General features: G+C 41.7%; 1 protein-coding gene across 5 annotated transcripts in view; it reads left to right on the top strand.

Moving 5' to 3' along the window:
- LOC135099388 (uncharacterized) overlaps nucleotides 1-19603 on the top strand; it is a 56843-nt gene that overhangs the window by 16426 nt on the left and 20814 nt on the right. For 2 of the 5 annotated variants that reach the window (XM_064001725.1, XM_064001744.1), the window contains exon 1: nucleotides 12490-12634. The exons of 1 other annotated variant lie outside the window; for it this stretch is intronic. The gene's annotated coding sequence lies outside the window, so the exon portion shown is untranslated. Of the gene's footprint in view, nucleotides 1-10155; nucleotides 10336-10882; nucleotides 11082-12489; nucleotides 12635-19603 lie in introns of those variants that run through there. 2 more of the 5 variants (XM_064001738.1, XM_064001732.1) reach the window with 2 other exon arrangements.

The following is a 19603-nucleotide window of genomic DNA, read 5'->3' as shown; positions in this document are numbered from 1 at the left end:
TTTTTTTTTTCTGATCAAGGCCACAAAAGAATATAAAAAGTCTGCTCTTGATTCTGTCCTGAAAAAAAAAATGTACAGGAATGGAATCAAAACTGTCAATTTAGTTCCTGAAATGTCTTGACAGTCCTCTTTTGAAACTGTTGAAATTTTATGAAGGACGAAAAACAAACAGGAAAAGAATGTCAAGGATTACCAGCAAAACAGATGAAAGAGTAAAGGTAGCTATTAGTTAACTCATTCAGGACGAAATTAGGGTGAGAGTAAGTAAAACGGCCACAGGAAGGGAGTTGGAGTTAGAATCCTCGGAAGAACAGTAACCGTGGAAATAATATACAGTAAGAGATGCAACATTACGCTGGTGAGTGAGAGAATCATAGCAATCTATTAGAGGAGAGGAGTTGATGAGACGAAAAGTTTTCCCTCCACCCAATAGAATGCAAAGTATGATTTCACGTTAGTGTTCCAAGGAGTCGTGGTTTGGTTTTGTCATCATTATTCAGTTTGTATCCCTTCCCGGACAGAGGTGGTAACAGGTTAATGACACACGCTGTAATAACATCATACTCCTTTACCAAAAATCAGCGGCTTATCGGAATTAGAATAGGAAATATGATTTTATGCCAAGTGTTGAATAATTATTGTCCAATCTGTTTTCATTCAAGGATGAACAGAGACACCAGCAGGTCACTGTAACGTATCGTAATTCGCAGGTCACTGTAACGCACTGTAATGCCATTTTTACCTCATCAGAAATCAGTGGACTGTCAGGATTTGGGTGGGAAATATGATTTGACGTCGGTGTTCAAAGGCGGAGTAATCAGACCGGAAAATGTCACGCCGGTCACTGGGCGAAACAAACACAAATGATCTTATAATTTCTTCCACAAAAGTTAATTGGGACGGGCACATTTGCGAGTACGCCTGGAGCAGGAGGACGTGAGGGAGTGAGTGCCCCTTCATACGAAAGAGAATCATTTACTCCCCAGCAATATTGAAGCGGCGGCGTAGGTGCTGCGTGAAGTGGTGCAACAAAACACAAAGTTATGCAATAGCTGACTGCTGACAATGGCTGGAAAAAAATACATAAATATTCGGTTGCGTATTTTCGAGCACGATTGAATAGAGACGAATTGAACTGGGGTCGCTAGTCCGCTCAGGGAGAGAGAGGAAGAGGGAGAGGGTGAGGGAGAGGGAGAGGGAGAGGGAAGGGAGAGAGGGTGGGTCAGGATCAGCTATGAATGAAATTTGCGAGAAACGAGGAAAAAAAGTTTCTGGTTAGCTCACATTTGTCGGTGTTTTGCTCTCTCTCTCTCTCTCTCTCTCTCTCTCTCTCTCTCTCTCTCTCTCTCTCTCTCTCTCTCTCTCTCTCTCTCTCTCTCTCTCTCTCTCTCTCTCTCACAAAGATAGTCATTGCGTACTTGTTATCATTGCTTTTGTTGTTTTTGTTGGTTCGTTGGTTGCCCCCCGTTCGTACTGAGAGAGAGAGAGAGAGAGAGAGAGAGAGAGAGGAGAGAGAGAGAGGAGAGAGAGAGAGAGAGAGAGATGAGAAGAGAGAGAGAGAGAGAGAGAGAGAATAATAAAGGAAAAATCCCACGAATAACGTTTTTTCCAACAGTCATACTGTTCATCTCTTTTAATTTTCCTTTTCCTTCCCATATTCCCCTCACTAATTATCTTCTCCCCAATAGTGTTCCTTTTTTACACACACACACACACACACACACACACACACACACACACACACACACACACACACACGAGAAAAATCATCTGAAACATTTTTATTTCAAATTTTATTGGTTCATGGACACAAAAAGAGGAGGGAGGAGGAGGAGGAGGAGGAGGAGGAGGAGGAGGAGGAGGAGGAGGCCCCTATTTATGGACAAAAATAAGCACCATGCATGACATACGTAATGCATACACACACAGCACCAGTAGCAGTTCACTGACCATAGCTTTACAGTATATTTATCGCACATTATTTTTCTCATAATCAAGAACAAAACAGTTTCATAATAGTTCACTTCAAAAAAATACTGCAGTTCATGATGATATAGTAAAAGATCACGAAAAATAATGAACACCACAAAGCAGACTGTGGCAATCATAACCTACCCTTGAAAACAAAACAAAAACATTTCTTAACCATGACACAAGAAACTCATTCAACGTTAAACCAAACAGACACGTATAAAAGAAGCACATGGATCCATAAACTACACTAAACAGATCCCCAAATCCCTCACCAGCACACATACTCGTACAGTTCCATCACCTGCATGTCTACTACACCAACCGGTCTTACCTCACCTCACCTCACCTCACCTCGCCTCGCCTCGCCTCGCCTCACATTCCCTCACCTCGCCTTCCCACCACCTCAGTCCAGTAATCCTCGCATAATACTCCGGTTCATCCCCCCTTAAACATTCCTCTCCTGCCTCGTGGTCCTTTGTTTAATCCCCAACCATCAATCTGAAGGTCACGCTCTCACGGATGGTGCGTTAGCGCGCTTAAACGAACGCACGCTAAGGTCATTTTCCGCGTTTGCAAGTCAGAATGAAAATGCGGTGCGGTATGACTTTTGCTATTACGAAGTCCAGTTTTATGAAGCGGGATGAGTGCGGGATGAGAGAGAGAGAGAGAGAGAGAGAGAGAGAGAGAGAGAGAGAGAGAGAGAGAGAGAGAGAGAGAGAGAGAGAGAGAGAGAGATGGCCTGGATGATTCGTTGTATGGTTCATTGGTTGTGTGTGTGTGTGTGTGTGTGTGTGTGTGTGTGTGTGTGTGTGTGTGTCCCTCCCTCTATCCCCATCGTCCATTAAAACAGGCTCCAATGACTCTCTCTCTCTCTCTCTCTCTCTCTCTCTCTCTCTCTCTCTCTCTCTCTCTCTCTCTCTCTCTCTCTCTCTCTCTCTCTCTCTCGCGGGCAATCAAATCAAGTCCGCGAGTGCTTTTTTTTCTCTTATTTTTCGCGTTCACTCATTGTCTCGAATTGCAACAAGATTGTACGACTTTCTCTCTCTCTCTCTTTCTCTCTCTCTCTCTCTCTCTCTCTCTCTCTCTCTCTCTCTCTCTGGTAAGTGCTTCTTTATTTATTATTTCTCTCTCTCTCTCTCTCTCTCTCTCTCTCTCTCTCTCTCTCTCTCTCTCTCTCTCTCTCTCTCTCTCTCTCTCTCTCTCTCTCTCTCTCTCTTTTCTGCGTCTTCCTCCCATTTTCTTCACTTGCACACGCAGGGAAAATACAAGTCAAAGAAAACGACTTCCGCACTCCACTTACCGTCGCTTAAATATCGACTTTCATTTCCCGTCCGTCTCCTCGAACCGAACTGACCACGGAGGAGGAGGTGGTGCCGTTGGCTGTGAGGGAAGAGTGGCTAGCGGAGTGCGGGAGGAGGAGGAGGAGGAGGAGGAGGAGGAGGTGGTGGTGATGGTGGTGGTGGCGGTGGTGGTGGTGGAAGTGGAAAGGAAAAGGTTACAAGAAAAGAGGAAAGACTGTGGTGGAAAAGGGGGTGGTTAGTTTCCGGTGCGTCTGCAGGTGGAAGGCATTGGTGGTGGTGGTTGTGGTGGTAATATTAGGCTGGGATGGTGGTAGTGGTGGTCGTGGTGGTGGATGTTGGTGGTGATGGTGAGGATGTGGTCTGCCTGCGAGGAAAGAGGATGGGAGGTGAGGAGAGAAGACGAGAGGATGCCGGTGGAGTTGCTGAGAACGGTGTGGTGGTAATAATAAGCGAGGGGTTTACACGTAATGGTATTACATCAAAGTGGACCATACCTTTAAAATATCGACTCAGTATAGATGCGGAGGAAAAAACAAATGTATGGAGAAAAATTGACAAAGTGACCGATGTTGAGTTCTGATTGGCTAACCATTTCTCTTCTATAGCTTGATAAAACGGTATTGTGGAAATTTAAGTTTATGGTTTAGAAAGGCAACATTCACCATTAAAGTGTTTATTAAAGTGTTTAAATATGTTTATTAAAGCTTTTTATTGCATATACTTTCTATTTTTGCAGCTAATTCATTATTTCATTTGTAGTGTAAGGTTAATGTGGTCATGTGACACTGGTATTAGGATAGCGAGGCAAACAAGGGCCTCTAACGGTGGTGTTTTGAAAGGAGTAAGCATTCTGCAGAAAGGGAATAATTTTCCCTTGTTGCTCTTGCTGCTTCTTCTATTAGTGATAATATTGATGCTGCAGCTTCTGACACTGATGCTAATACTACTATGATTAGTACTAACTTGTATCACTGCCACCACCACCATCATTACTACTGATACCACTATACTACAACATTTATTACTACTGGCGCCACCACTATCACTACCATTAGAGTCATGTATATCCACTTTTTAATAAGAGTGTGTCAAGGAATACCGTTCGCACGTCGATTGCAGTACTTTCACAACAACAGAACGCAGGCAGAAAAATCCCCACTAGTGTCCCGCTGCGTGGGGCGTGATGCGCTGAGGAATAGTCAACCTTGATTGAAAACAACAGATGATCAAAGAGATTATATGATATCCCCTTCAGGCTCCCCTTCTGCCTTAATAATGATCAAACCTGTTTTTTTTTTTTTCGTTGAGGCGCATCTTACTGGTGTTTTCTTTGTTACTTTGTAAGAATATCTATTGTCTTATTATGAGAGATATCCCCTTCAGACTTCATTATGATTAAAGTTTTTCTTTCATTGAGATACATCTTAGTAGTGTTCTCTTTCTTACTTCTTAACAATTATATTATCTTATTATAGGAGATTAGACTCACCTTCAGTGTGGTTTTATTTTTTCAACTTTTAGTTATTCATTCATTTACAAATTTATTTGTATATTTATTTACTTATTTATTTACTTATTTTTAGGGGAAGTGGTAACTTAATGGGTTTACACCCTATTCCATTCTTGTGGCCAGGGCCAGGGTCCCTCACATGTGAGGGAAAATAATTGTATGTTTATAAGAAGTGATAGATTCAGGGTCTAGTTAAAGTTAAAGAAGCTAGTTATCAGATAGAGCGGTAGATGAGTTATCAGATAGAGCGGTTGCTCGACGGGGAACTTCAGGTAAACAATGAAAATGAATGGATATATAAATAGAGGACAGGCTGATATAGAGTGCATGTGTAGATTTAATGGCTTCTTGTAGCTTTCTTGATATATATATATATATATATATATATATATATATATATATATATATATATATATATATATATATATATATATATATATATATATATATATATATATATATATTCAGTACCCTGTTAGAATAATATGCTGTACTGTGATTTTCTGTCACACTACACTACTTACAAGGTAATTTCCCTCAGACTCAAACCGTGACCTTCAAAGACATTCAGTAGGGAAATATTTTTGCCTATCCCCAAAAAAGCCTCTTTTCATAACAGTGTTCCCGCCGCCAGCCTCTCACAGGACCGCCGTGGAACACCTCCCCGCAGCTCCGCCTCCGGCCAAGGCGCCATTACCTCATTAATTCAACTCAGAGAGAGAGAACCAAGGTGGTCTGTGTCAATTCCCTAGGTCTCGAGCAACACCCCGCCACTTCAGCCGCTCACTCCCAGCTCAGATGAATAGGTAGAGATTGTTAATTGAGGTGAAAGAGATATTATTATTATTATTTTTTTTCAGTACCTCGCATCAGTTAAGTTCTTGATTTCGTCTATTCCAGCTCAAATATGTGTCTTTTTATAAAGTTTGAAAATTGTTTAGAGCATCATGTCTATTGCATTTATTTTCTTTATCTTCGGGAATTCTTGTACTTTTATAATATTATCTGCACTTATTTTTTTTTATCTGTTCGTCTCGATTGTTCCACTTTGTATCTCATCTTTTTAGTGGACCGTTTGTGATCATTTAGTTACGGTATACGGTACACAGTGCCTGAGCTACACCTGTATGGCCCCGTTTCCATATATGTTTGTATGTATATCAGGTCTTCTGATACATATTCTCTGCCTGAATTACCTCATCCTCTAGGTTTTTAGAGATTTTGGTGAAACTTGTGCTGTTGCCTTGGACATATTAAAAGCTTTTGATAGAGTCTGGCACAAAGCTTTGATTTCCAAACTACCCTCCTACGGCTTCTACCCTTCTCTCTGTAACTTCATCTCAAGTTTCCTTTCTGACAGTTCTATTGCTGCTGTGGTAGACGGTCACTGTTCTTCTCCTAAATCTATTAACAGTGGTGTTCCTCAGGGTTCTGTCCCGTCACCCACTCTCTTCTTATTATTCATTAATAATCTTCTAAACCAAACTTCTTATCCTATCCACTCCTACGCTGATGATACCACCCTGCACTTTTCCATGTCTTTTCATAGACGTCCAACCCTTTAGGAAGTAAACATTTCACGCAGGGAAGCCACAGAATGCTTGACTTCTAATCTTTCTAAAATTTCTGATTGGGACAGAGCAAACTTGGTATTGTTCAATGCCTCAAAAATCAATTCCTCCATCTATCAACTCGACACAACCTTCCAGACAACTATTCCATCTTCTTCAATGACACTCAACTGTCCCTCTTTTCTACACTGAACATCCTCGGTCTGTCCTTTACTTATAATCTGAACTGGAAACTTCACATATCATCTCTAGCTAAAACAGCTTCTATGAAGTTAGGTGTTCTGAGACGTCTCCGCCAGTTTATCTCCCCCCAGCTACTAACTCTGTACAAGGGCCTTATCCGTCCATGTATGGAGTATGCTTCACATGCCTGGAGGGGTTCCACTCACTGCTCTTCTAGACAGGGTGGAATCAAAAGCTTTTCGTCTCATCAACTCCTCTCCTCTAACTGACTGTCTTCAGCCTCTCTCTCATCGCCGCAATGTTGCATCTCTAGCTGTCTTCTACCGCTATTTTTATGCTAACTGCTCTTCTGATCTTGCTAACTGCATGCCTCCTCTCCTCCCCCGGCCTCGCTCCACAAGACTTTCTTCTTTCTCTCATCCCTATTCTGTCCACCTCTCTAACGCAAGAGTTAACCAGTATTCTCAATCATTCATCCCTTTCTCTGGTAAACTCTGAACTCCCTACTTGCTTCTGTATTTCCACCTTCCTATGACTTGAATTCCTTCAAGAGGGAGGTTTCAAGACACTTATCCTTCAATTTTTGACTACCGCTTTAGACCCTTTTATGGGACTGGCATTTCAGTGGGCATCTTTTTTTTTTTTTTTTTTTTTTTGCTGGCCTTGGCCAGTGTCCTACATAAAAAAAAAAAAAAGGCTATTTCGAGATTTTTATATTGTGGGTAGGTTTGTGTGTGGGAGTGGTAAAATGTTTTTTTTTTTTCCTCGTTATTACCTTAACACAACAATAAGACTCACGGGACGTAGCCAAACTTACATAAACGCTCTCTAGGAGTAAGCGATAGGAAATATTATTCAATACAGCATTCTGTTCTACATTTCTGGGTCTGCGTGGCTTGTGTGACAAGAATAATTTTTACGAAGAACAAGTAGGAATAGAAACTTGGACATCTATTTTCCATGTTCTGCAACTTAATTTAAAATCTTTGGTAATTATGATAATGAAATAAATAGTTAGATGAGAGACGAAAAAACTGAGATATCCTTGACAATATTTATCAACTTAGTTTAAAAAGAATGGATGAGATTGAGCAATGTAAAAATACGTTTAATGGAAAAACAAAAATATAACCAGATATATTTTAAAACTTGCTTTAATCAAACGAAATAGATAAGATTGCGCTATACAAAAAAAAAAAAACGGACCAAAGAAAATATAACGATCAAATACTTCTTAACTTATTTTAATGAGATTGACCTAAGTAAATAAAACGAAACAAAAAATTAAACGCCTAAAATATAAACAAATCCAAATCAGAACTGCATGGAACTCACTCCCTGGGACAAGAGAAATGTAGAAGGCGACGAACAAGGAGAGCAGCAGTATTTGTCAGGGGAACGAAAGGGCGAGGGCAGGCATGAGGAGCGTGGGAAAGGAAAGCAGGAATAGGTTGGTGAGGCGAAGACAGCCAGTTTTCATGTTAGCGAGGGACGTGGTGTGGGAGCGAGGTGGAACAAGACAAAGGAAGGGATGCTTGAGGTGGAGGATGAAGTGTAGCGGGAACAGGTCCACGAGTAAGGCAAAATAAAAGAAGTACTGCTGGTTGTGTGAAGTGGAGGATGTCATAGTAGTATTTTAAGCTCTCGCTCTCCTTGTGTTTCTCTCTCTCTCTCTCTCTCTCTCTCTCTCTCTCTCTCTCTCTCTCTCTCTCTCTCTCTCTCTCTCTCTCTCTCAATTGTAAGCCAGATTTGGTGATAATTTGTCGGTTGTCAGCTTTTGTAGGGAAACTGTCAGCAGATGTATGACTGACGGCAAACGCCCAAAACATCTGACATTAGAGTAAGAGGAGCAGGAACATTTTTCTTTTAATTTAAGAGGGCCACTGGGCAAGGACAAAGAAAAAAAAAGGCTTTTTTAAATTTTCAGTCCCTAACGGAGAGAGGCCAAAAAGGATTTTCTAAAATTAGAGTGGTTGATTGATTGATTGACTGACTGAGTGACTGATTGAATGGATTCCGACACCCTACCATTGAGCTCATAAGTCACACAAACATACGGACAGGTGATAGGTGTTGTTAATGATTAGTACAACACGCTCCTTGGTATTGATAACATTTGCAAGTTTCATGAGCAATTTCATGATGCATTTTTTATGGGAGTGAAGGCTGGAGGAGCGAGCAGATCAAAATAATACCAGAATACCTCTAACTATATTATATAAGCATCTTAAAATATATTAATTTAGCAAATAAACACCCTTAAAATTACATTCTAAGAAAAAAAAAATTTAAATGGCCTTTTCATTTGAGTTTTTTATTAAAGGTTCATATGGAACATGCGACAAAATTAGACCCATCACCTAACATTACATCAAATAATCACGGTAATCATTTAATCTGCAAGCTAAAGTAGACACGGCGAGCAGGATAGTGTTGCGTCAGTTGTGGCGTTGGGTGTGGCGACAGTGTGGTGAAGAGATGTACACTAGATAATGGTGATTGTGTAACTCAGCCACCCACCGCCCTTAGGATCGTGTATTGCACATATGATCGCTCTCTGTTACGAGTCCGAGAGAGAGAGAGAGAGAGAGAGAGGAGAGAGAGAGAGAGAGAGAGAGAGAAAGAGAGAGAGTAAATTGGCCGCCGCTGCATCCGTTTACAGATCCAAATAACACGCACACCCATAACTGCTTCTAATTGCTCATTACCAAGTCATTAGAGATTCATGATTAAAGAGAATGAATGCTCTCTCTCTCTCTCTCTCTCTCTCTCTCTCTCTCTCTCTCTCTCTCTCTCTCTCTCTCTCTCTCTCTCTCGGTAACGGTGGTGGTGATGGTGGTGGTGGCGGTGGTTACAGTGCGTTGGAAAGTCAAGTGTTTCCTTTTACGGCAGTTGTTTGGAGTAGAATAATCAAGGTTGTGTGTGTGTGTGTGTGTGTGTGTGTGTGTGTGTGTGTGTGTGTGTGTGTGTGTGTGTGTTTCAACTTACTCGTATGAAAAATACATCACATTGTATATAGACTCTCGTGTCCGTCTCTAACCTTATTGCTCTTTGTCTGGCCACCACTACACGAGGGCAGGTGCAATATAGCACCAGCATTACATCGATTATCTACAGTTGGTTCACGCTGCTGGTGGAAGCTCCTCTATGGGCGCGAGGCAGCAACGAGCAGGATAGAGAGGGACGGGTCAGGGAGTGTGGGAGCAATGAAGAAAGTATTATCTCTTACGATAGAAAAAAGTGAACTGTAATGCTTTGAGATATGTGTTAATTCTCAATTACGTGTTTTTCTTTCATGAGGTTTTATTTCAGTTCCCTTCTAGCTGAAATTAGAGTTCCAGAGATTATTGTTAGGACAGAAAAGTAGACGAGTCTCTCTCTCTCTCTCTCTCTCTCTCTCTCTCTCTCTCTCTCTCTCTCTCTCTCTCTCTCTCTCTCTCTCTCTCTCTCTCTCTCTCTCTCTCTCTCTCTCTTCCCCTTCCCCTACCCTTCCCACACGAACAGAAATTATAAAGAGACAGGTTGGCATACATCAATGGAGGGTCGCTCAGTGTGTACAGTCTTGATAATGATAACGGGTGACAAATGAATTAATGTATTACGCCTCGTTCTCCAGGCCGCACCCTGCCGTCCAGCTCGAAAGAACCAACAAGGGAGGAAGCGATCACGAGTAAAAAGCAAATGGAGAAATCGATGTCTACGTAGGTAAAGAGTTAACCTTCAGTAGAGAATCGAGCACCGAAGCAGCACCACGTTTATCTCTCACCATCCGATCCCGTGGACTGGTTTGGAAAAGGTACGAGTAATGGAGGGAATAGGCTATTGAATTAAAGGCTGATTAATGTGCGCTATTCAGACGACTGTTGGAGGCAATTGAGAGTTGTAACGGTAAGATTTGTGTTCGTTGCTAATGTCGGATTAATTGCGGTACTGAAACGTTATGTAGTTTTCATCATCATCATCACAAGGTTAATGCTTCTTAATGAGTGACTGTTTGCGCAATAATGGTGGGAGGTGATTCAAGGGTAGGTTTAGTAGATAGGATGTAAGGTTCTTAATAGTGTAGTAGTGTAGGATGGAGTGGTTACTGGTTAGTGGGGTGGATAGGATGAGGTTGTGTCCTTAGGAAGAGGTCAAGGGGAGTAATAATTGATGAATACGATTAGGAAGTATTGATAAGACCTGAGTGAAAATTGGTAGATAAAAAATGGAGAAATGTTGATGAATAATGAAAATAATCGACAAAGAAAACGAAACCTTTACGAATTACCTCAGTAACTTGAACTTTTTAAAAACAGTTGATTGATACGAGACTTCGAAAAGCTTAAATTAACTTTGGACCTTGTTTTATGCAGGGAAGACCAGTCAGTACTCACTATCCTGCCGCTACCACCAATAATCCAAACAGTGCAGGCTTAAGTCTTCCTGTGGTTCTTTTCAGCCGTAATGAACCGCTATTGTTGCCCACTGATAAGGCCTCAGTCCCACTAATCGTCACTGTATTGGCTGCTTATTGTTCGGCAACTTCGGCGACTATGCAAGGTTGGTTCATTGCGTCCAGGCATGGAGGTGTGAGATTATCCCTCATGGTAATGGCCTGCACTGAGAACACTTTAAAGGTATCTCTCTCTCTCTCTCTCTCTCTCTCTCTCTCTCTCTCTCTCTCTCTCTCTCTCTCTCTCTCTTACAAAAAACGAGTGGTTAGGACAGATTGCTGGTCAACATTGCTTACTTTCCCACCTTCGCGGCACTCCAGTGACACCCACGCGCACACACTCAAGGTGAATACGACACACGCGGATCACACTGTCTCAGACACTGCGAAGACTCAAATACAGAGACCAGCATCATTTTATTTACTTATTCACCAGCTTCTTGGCTCTTACATACTTACAAATCTTTCATATGTAAACGTTTACTTTTACTTTTACTTTTACTACAGGAATACATCTTCATTTTCCATATTATAGGGCCTAGTATAATCATTTTAGATATTGTTACCTTAGTGGTGGTACTATGTGGATATGGATGGATGGGTGGGTGGGTAAGTGTCTGCCCTCGTCCCCTCGTCTTGTCCATACACGAGCCTTTGTCTTTCTCTTGCCTGACCAGTCCTCCTCGGATTCCTGGTCCTCGTCACACGGACGCTAAACCAACACGGGCCGGGTAGGAGGTGTTTCTGGTTCACTCTTCAGGCTGGAGTGACGTAGCTGCAATCCCTTTGATGCAGAGTTGCCTCTACTCACTTTTCTCACATTATTATTTAATTGGACATCAGTTTAATTGCGCGCTTCACTTTTAAGGAGGGAACGCTGCACCAAGTCTTGTAATTTCCTTCCATCCAATTTTAGCTCAAGTTATATTGCGATATCCAGCGTGTTTACCAAGTTTCCCTCTGTCACAGGGGAGCTGGCGGACGATCAGAGCAGACAGGGTTGCAGGAAGCTCGACTCTGTGTTGTAAAGTGGTGTGAGGCACCAGGAGGCAGTGAAAACTAAGTATTTCTTTCATTTATTTAGAAGGAAAACCAGGAGTACCGGCAGAGGCATCGTAAGGCACCTTGTTTATTTATTCAGGAGAAGGAGCAGGACTTTCACCACTGCTGATTTACTTGTATACTTAACACTAGTAGTTCACTTTTTTCTATAGTCGTTAACCTCCATAGCACTGTAGAAAAGTTTACATCGACAGCAGAAAAGGAAAAAAAGAGGCAAATCTCTACGTCACTTATTTATTTAAGACAGACTGCAGTAGTGTGTCTAAAAAGCTGTAGAGGGTTAATGAAAACTAGACCATATTTGTATTTCATTTATAGGAAAGCCAGGAGTATTTTCACTGCTAGGCTTCCTCAGATATTCATCACTGCAGTAATTAACAATTTATAGTCGTCATTGTATCATAAATGTTATAGTCTCCCACATTCACACAGTCCTAGGTTCCGTTTTCTGTAGTCAATACGTTCACGGAAAGTATCCGACTCCCCGCTGTTTGTGATATTCACGGAGACCGGTCACTGGGGAACAGGTGGTGGGGTTATGGAGTGCAGGCAAAATCTTTAACTTTGGCTGCCCTTGTGGATGTAATCATACCTGATGGTGAGTGTTTATACTCCTGAAGAAAGTTTACATGATTAGTTATGTGTACAGGCATTGTATGTGGACCATAATGTGTTGTGGGATGGAGTAACGGCAGCACCAACCAGCAGGACGCTTGTTGCCTTGTTAGTGGTTTAGTGTTGTGTATGTACAATCATGATTTATTTCTTAGGACTGAGATGCTTGTAGGGGTGCACTACAGTGGTATGGTACTTGGCTGCGAGAGGGGATGGCGGCTTTAGGTAGGTGTACCACCGTATGGTAGTTAGGTGTTTACTAATTGATTGATATTGAATTATTATAATTCATATGAACCATCAATGTGGAATACTTTGTTTTCGTGGGAGCATTATGGGTGGCAGATTGCCTCAGCTCCATGTTTACTGCGTCTTTGAATTAAGTGTTATGAAGGTGGTGTTCCGTCTTGGAGTGTGTGATTGTAGTGTGTTTTGGTTAGAAGTGATCAGGACAGGCCACTGGAGTGCACCATGGTGGAGGTTGAGTTGTAGTTGTTCATTTGATTTATTAATGATGTATTTGCTCTATACTGTAATTGTGTATATGTATGGGGTTTGTTGAAAACTGTTGATGCCAGCTGACACATGTGTTCTTCCTAGGTTGACTGAAGTGGTGAATACAACACTGTGCCAAATTTTCCTGATCACGATAGTCATTTCTTAACATTTCGAGCACTGTAGAAAATTATTTGCATGGATACAAAATAATAAAGGGTAGGAAGAACATTTTGTCTTCTAAACAACGAAATTATTTAAGAGACTGCTGTAGAACACAAATATCTAAAGTCATTGGTGATATGAGAAGAACCACCCATCACGAGTCTTGAGTGGAACGTTGTGAGGCTAAGGCGAATATTTCTGAAACTATCTCTTAAAAATTTCAGCTTTGCCTCTCTGTACACACCAGGTTCTCTGCACGCACCAGTCTTTATGATGACTTTGCATGAGAATAAAGCATCACAACCCATCAGCGTGGCGGAGAGTTCCTGAGAGACATGCTGTAGTGCGTGTTTATCTTGGTTCTCCTGGCACACATTCATCTGCGTATATCTGCGGGCGCTGACAGGCGAGTAGTTACAGTGATTACCAGCACAGTGCTCGCTCTTAACGAAGTCAGGAGAGGAGCGATGTGTGCTGAGGCCGAGGGTTTAGTGTACAGTTCAGTGCTAAGACAAACTACCAGATGACGGCTTTTCTGCTCCCATTTACGGAGGCCACGTGATGTCCGGTGCTCGGCCGGAGGAGCAGGATACAAATGTACACAAAGGAAGAACAAAGCAAACATATTGGCTTTCGTGAGATTGTATGTGATAAACTATACAATACTAAAGTAACGGAACACAAAGGAACACTCAATGGAAGAACAAAGGGTAACAAGCGTATTGGCTGTTTTGAGATTGCATGCCAAACTATTCTATTCTCTAGGAACAGATACCACCGAACTCAATGAAAAAACAAAGGATGGCAAACCTATTAGCTCTTGGGAGATTGTACGCGATAAACTACATTCGAAAGTGACACGTATAGTAAAGACGAAGGCTCCTCCCCACCCAGAATTACAGCAGCTTCCAATACAGTCTCACCAATCCAGAATCACGTGAGGCGCCTTATATTCACCAATAGGGGGTAGTTTCATTAAGGCTTCCTGGAGTGACTTATGACATTTAACTCCACTAATAAACCTCATCCGCCAGCACGCTACACTGACCGCTCCCAAGAGACGGCACGGGCACCAGGCAATATCATTCCCTGCTGGGCTGCGTATTTACCTCACCTCGGGATGTGTATGTAGGGGTACCATGAATATACCTGAGTGTACCTAGTGCTGGTGCTCATACACCTGGAGATAGGCGCCTCAGTTTGTAGCTCAAGCAACCGGTAGGGCGCCACACTCAATCCATGTTGCTGTTCAAGTCCTGTCTAGGATTGGCGCAACTCATTCCATTTTTCCCAGAAGCCGTTGCGTCCTCACAAAGTTGGTGCGTAAATTAGGAAGGTCGCCATGGTAACGTTGATGATGCCGAGGCCACGTGACCCTCGATCGTGAGTGGGAAGCTGGAGATCAAAACCCAATTAGTTTCGTGGCAGCGGTCAAGGGGAGGATGTGCTGGAAGTTTTCTTGTGGTGATCCTTGTTGTGATTGGTGGCTTGAGTCCTTGTGGGTATAAATAGATTGCTGTCTCGTTTTTTTTTTTTTTTTATGATAGCAATATATGTGCCATCTGACAAATGAAGAAGAGGGGATAGTTATAAGAACATAAGAACATAAGAAATAAGGGAAGCTGCAAGAAGCGACCAGGCTTACACGTGGCAGTCCCTGTATGAAACACACCTACCTATTTCCATCTGCTATCCCCATCCATAAACTTGTCTAATCTTCTCTTAAAGCTCTCTAGTGTCCTAGCACTAACTACATGATTACTGAGTCCGTTCCACTCGTCTACCACTCTATTTGAGAACCAATTTTTTCCTGTCTCCTTCCTAAACCTAAATTTTTCAAGCTTGAACCCGTTATTTTTTGTTCTACCCTGGTTGCTGATCCTAAGAATTTTGCTTACATCTCCCTTGTTATAACCCTTATACCACTTAAAGACTTCTATCAGGTCCCTATCAGGTTATGTGAAGAAGGAGTTGATAAATTGGTGGAATTGAGTTTCTGAGGCATTAAATAATACAAAGTCTGCTCTGCCCCAATCAGAAAGTGTAGAGAAATCAGAAATTGTGGGTAGGTGGTGAAAGCAACACGAGCACTTATTCCTCAGCCTCAGCACCACCCGCCTCCAAACCACGAGTATCAAATTTTCCTATAAGCTCAAGAGATGAAGTACTTAAACCCAATACTCATTCTCTTTATAAAACCTTCCTTACTTTGCTGGTTGAGATTGATCTTGACACGTCACTATCACTGCTTTGGATCTACGTAAGAGTATGTGTCGTCTTCACTGTAATACGTTGAAAAATTACAGATATTAGTCTGATTTTACTCCCTCCGGCACACTCCAGTAAATAAGACTATAATAATAACATCTCTCTACAGTAATTCTCCTTGCCTAATTTCCTTCCTTTCATCCTCTATTTTAGTTTTTTTTTTCTCACTATTTTCTTTCTCTCTTGTTTCCTTCTGTCAGTGTTTCTCCCTCCTGTAATTTCCTCCTTGCCCTTAGGATTCCTCTGCTTTGCTTCTCTTTTTTTTACTGCCTCACAGGTGCCCTCCCTCCTCCTCCTCCTCCTCCTCCTCCTCCTCCTCCTCCTCCTCCTCCTCCTCCTCCTCCACTTCACTTCCTATTATTTTTTTTTATTCTATTTTCTTTCGCTTTCTTTCCTTCAGCATTCTCCTCTTTCTCTGTTGCAAAGCTTCTCTCCAATTCTTTCTCATCTCCCTTTCCTTCTTTCCTAATCATTCTTTTTGGCTTATTCTTTATTGATTCTTTGTTTTCTTTCGTTTCGTTTCTTCGTTTTTGTTTTGTTTCTCTGCCATTATTTTTTTTTTCCTGAATCTCTAATAAATTTTCTACCACTTGTTATTTTCTTCCTTGATATTTTCTTTTTCTCATCTATCCACGTTTGCTCTTTCTTTGCTTTCTTCCTCTCTGGCTTGCATTTTCCTTAACTTCTTATGATATTTGCTTTCATTTTTCATAATATTCACCTTTATTTTCGCCCATTTGTCTTAATATTTGTCTGTTTTCTTTTTTTTTATTTGTTATCTTTTGTTTTTGTTTTATTTGTTTACTCATTATTATTTTTTTCCTTAGCTTCTTTCTTTTCTCCTGTTTCTTCTTTCTTCTCTCTCTCTCTACTTTACCATCTCCGATTCTTTTCCTATCTTCTTCCTTCTTGCTATCTTATTTCCTTTTTATTTTATTTTATTTTGCTGAGGGAGCTGTTCTCTCTTCCCTTCTCTTTCCTCTCTTTTATCCTATCATTCAGTCACCCTCTCAACTTCGTTATCTTCTCTTTTTACTTCGTCAGTCTTCCTCTTCTTACGGTTCCACTTTTCACATCCCCACTATAATTCAGTCCACCTTTCTAATACATTTTCTCTCGCCTTTCCTTTCCATTTCTCCATCCACCAATCAACTTTTCACTTCGTTACCTCCACCTTTCAGTTTTCTTCTTTTTTTCTCTCTTTCTCACTTTCTTGATTTCGTTTTCTTTTTTCTTTTTTTTTATTCCTTCGACACTTCTTCGTCTTTCCATTCTGCTCTTGTTTGGTTGGTGATATCTCTCTCTCTCTCTCTCTCTCTCTCTCTCTCTCTCTCTCTCTCTCTCTCTCTCTCTCTCTCTCTCTCTCTCTCTCTCTCTCTCTCTCTCTCTCTCTCTCTCTCTCTCTCCGATATTCTCGCAGAGAGAGAGAGAGAGAGAGAGAGCCGTTCACTCATTACTCATAACGAAGGCTCTATTCAGAAAACAGGAAGTGTCTTTGTGCTTCATCTGAGTGCCTCCAGTGCAGCGCGACGCGTGATCCATTACAGCGAAATTGGAAGCCATTTGAGTCCCCCAGATTCTCAAAACCGCAAGATGACGACGAAAAAGAGAGAAAGAGAGAGAGAGAGAGAGAGAGAGAGAGAGAGAGAGAGAGAGAGAGAGAGAGAGAGAGAGAGAGAGAGAGAGAGAGAGAGAGCAGAGACAGAGACAGAGGAGAGAGAGACAGAGAGACAGAGAGAGAGACAGAGAGAGAGAGAGAGAGAGAGAGAGAGAGAGAGAGAGAGAGAGAGAGAGAGAGAATACCTGAAAACTTGAGTGAACGTGTTACCTTGGGTTAAGAGAGAGAGAGAGAGAGAGAGAGAGAGAGAGAGAGAGAGAGAGAGAGAGAGAGAACCACCATGCAGGAGTAGGATTAAGAGACGAAGTGTTGAACGAATGAAAAGGAAGAAGGTACGAAAAATAAAAAATAAAAAAAAAGCGTAATTATTATGATTTTCCCTCAAATCTGGTTCATGTAAGAAAGTGCCCATCCTCAGTTCTTATTTTGTTCATCGACGAGAAGCTTCAGGATCAGGTGATATGAAATACGGAACCAGTCTCTCCGATAACTACGCGGCGATGCTTCAAGTTACATTTAGAAGAGAGCGTACCTTACTTCTTGTGTCTGAAAATGGTCGCTCGACACTTTGTTATGGGGATCAGATTCTAAATGTGACTAAAACCATCCCGCGTACTTACTAGAGAGACTGTTTCCCTATTTTCTATTACTTGATCCTGATTAGTCGGATTCTCAATGGTGTTTTTCCTCAATGATAAAGCATTATGTTTTTAATCAATCACGGGATTCATGAAAACACCCATGAAAGCTGCAATAACTTTCACTAGTGACTGAAGAGTTATCGAGTAAAGAAGACGGAAAGCTTACACTTCGATGTACGTACAATGAAAGATTTCGTGTTATTAGACGAAGTTGTGTTTCACTCTGCACATTACAAAATTCACAAAAGACTTAAAGTGACTTATTTCATTTCACTACCGTACTCCTCACTGTCAGCTAAAATCCAGGAACACACGAAAAAAAAATGGAGTTATAATTTCAGCTACTTTTATAGGAGAGGACATCATAAGGGCTTGTTAGTTTGGTAATGTGCTGCGCGTATACAGTGCAAATGAGGTTCACTGGCACTCGATGCAGCAGTAGTATATACCAACAACGAATTCGAGGGAAAGTGTGGAAAGAAATGCTAATTGCCACAAAGCATGTAAAATCTTTTCTTAACTTTGAAACATTCGATAAAATTTCTTAGTGAACCTCTTTCCTCCAATGAGAATTTGTCTTGACTCCGTTTTCTGTGCGGGATTTGTTGCGCTTTCGAGGTATTACTTTTGTCGCCACACGATAGATGGCTTCTGGCTTTGCGGTGTGCAGTGCTGCGCGGCGGACCGGGATGGAAGGGGTGGCATTAGAGGAAATGAAAAGGGCGAGCAGGAAGAGCTAATACCAACTCGAGAAAAGTCGTGATGGAAAACTGCTTTAAAGTAAGTGTCCTTTTCGTGGTAACTGCCAATCCTGGACGATGAGGTCAGTGGCCTTTGTGCTCACCGTGGTTCTGTGTCCTATTTCCCAAGTGTGACGCCGCTAAGCCTCCAATTACTGCATGTGGCACGATGACCGGCTGTCCTGGCTGCTGCGACGGCTGTCAAGCTTAAAAGTAGTTAATATAAGCTGTGCATGAATGAGACAGGTGTGTGGTGTGCGGTGGTGACGGAACACGGGATGAAAAAGGGATGCTTGATAAATAACTAACGTGTCATTTACAGCAGAGGAAGCGTCAGGCAAATGTACATGGTGTGCTTCATCCATGACTCTTCACTCCCAAATGACAGTCTATTACAAGCACCGCGGGATGTCTAACTGTGAACAGGGTGTCTTTATTGATCATATGTTGCAGTAAGAATTATTATCATCACCTAATGGTTTAGAGAATAAAAGATGCATTTAGTGGATACAATTATTCTGTGTAATGTGATAGTACTGGATGATTTCCAGATTGAATTCAGTGAGGAAGAAGATGGTTATGAACAAATTCGCGCTTTTAACAGTTTCAGAGTTAGCAAAGCAGTTTTGTTGTACATCTTGGGCCTATAGCATCTGTAGGCTGATTTATGGATTTGGTAGCCCCAGACAGTGGAGGCGAAGACATATTTTTTTCTTTTTTTTTTAGTGATCCTTAGTATAGAGGCTAGTTTCTCATTCCTTGCGCTCCACGACGCACTCATGATCAAAGACAGTCAACATTACGCGTATGACTCACGACCACTCATCGATCGCAGGTAAATAGTCAACTTCTAGTGAGATTAGAACTCAGGGTAAGATATTGATCACTGCTTGGGCTCATCACTCGTCCACCACGTTATCCAGTAGGGCGTTATTCCCACACTATAGAATGGAAGGCTTGTGTGAATGGAGCAATGCAGCTTATATTAACACAGTGCTCTCCACTTTGCATGGAAGGAAGGAATT

The sequence above is a fragment of the Scylla paramamosain genome, chromosome 4 (assembly GCF_035594125.1).
Source record: "Scylla paramamosain isolate STU-SP2022 chromosome 4, ASM3559412v1, whole genome shotgun sequence".
Classification (NCBI taxonomy): Eukaryota; Metazoa; Arthropoda; class Malacostraca; order Decapoda; family Portunidae; genus Scylla; species Scylla paramamosain.
This window is presented reverse-complemented; position numbering and strand designations above follow the sequence as displayed.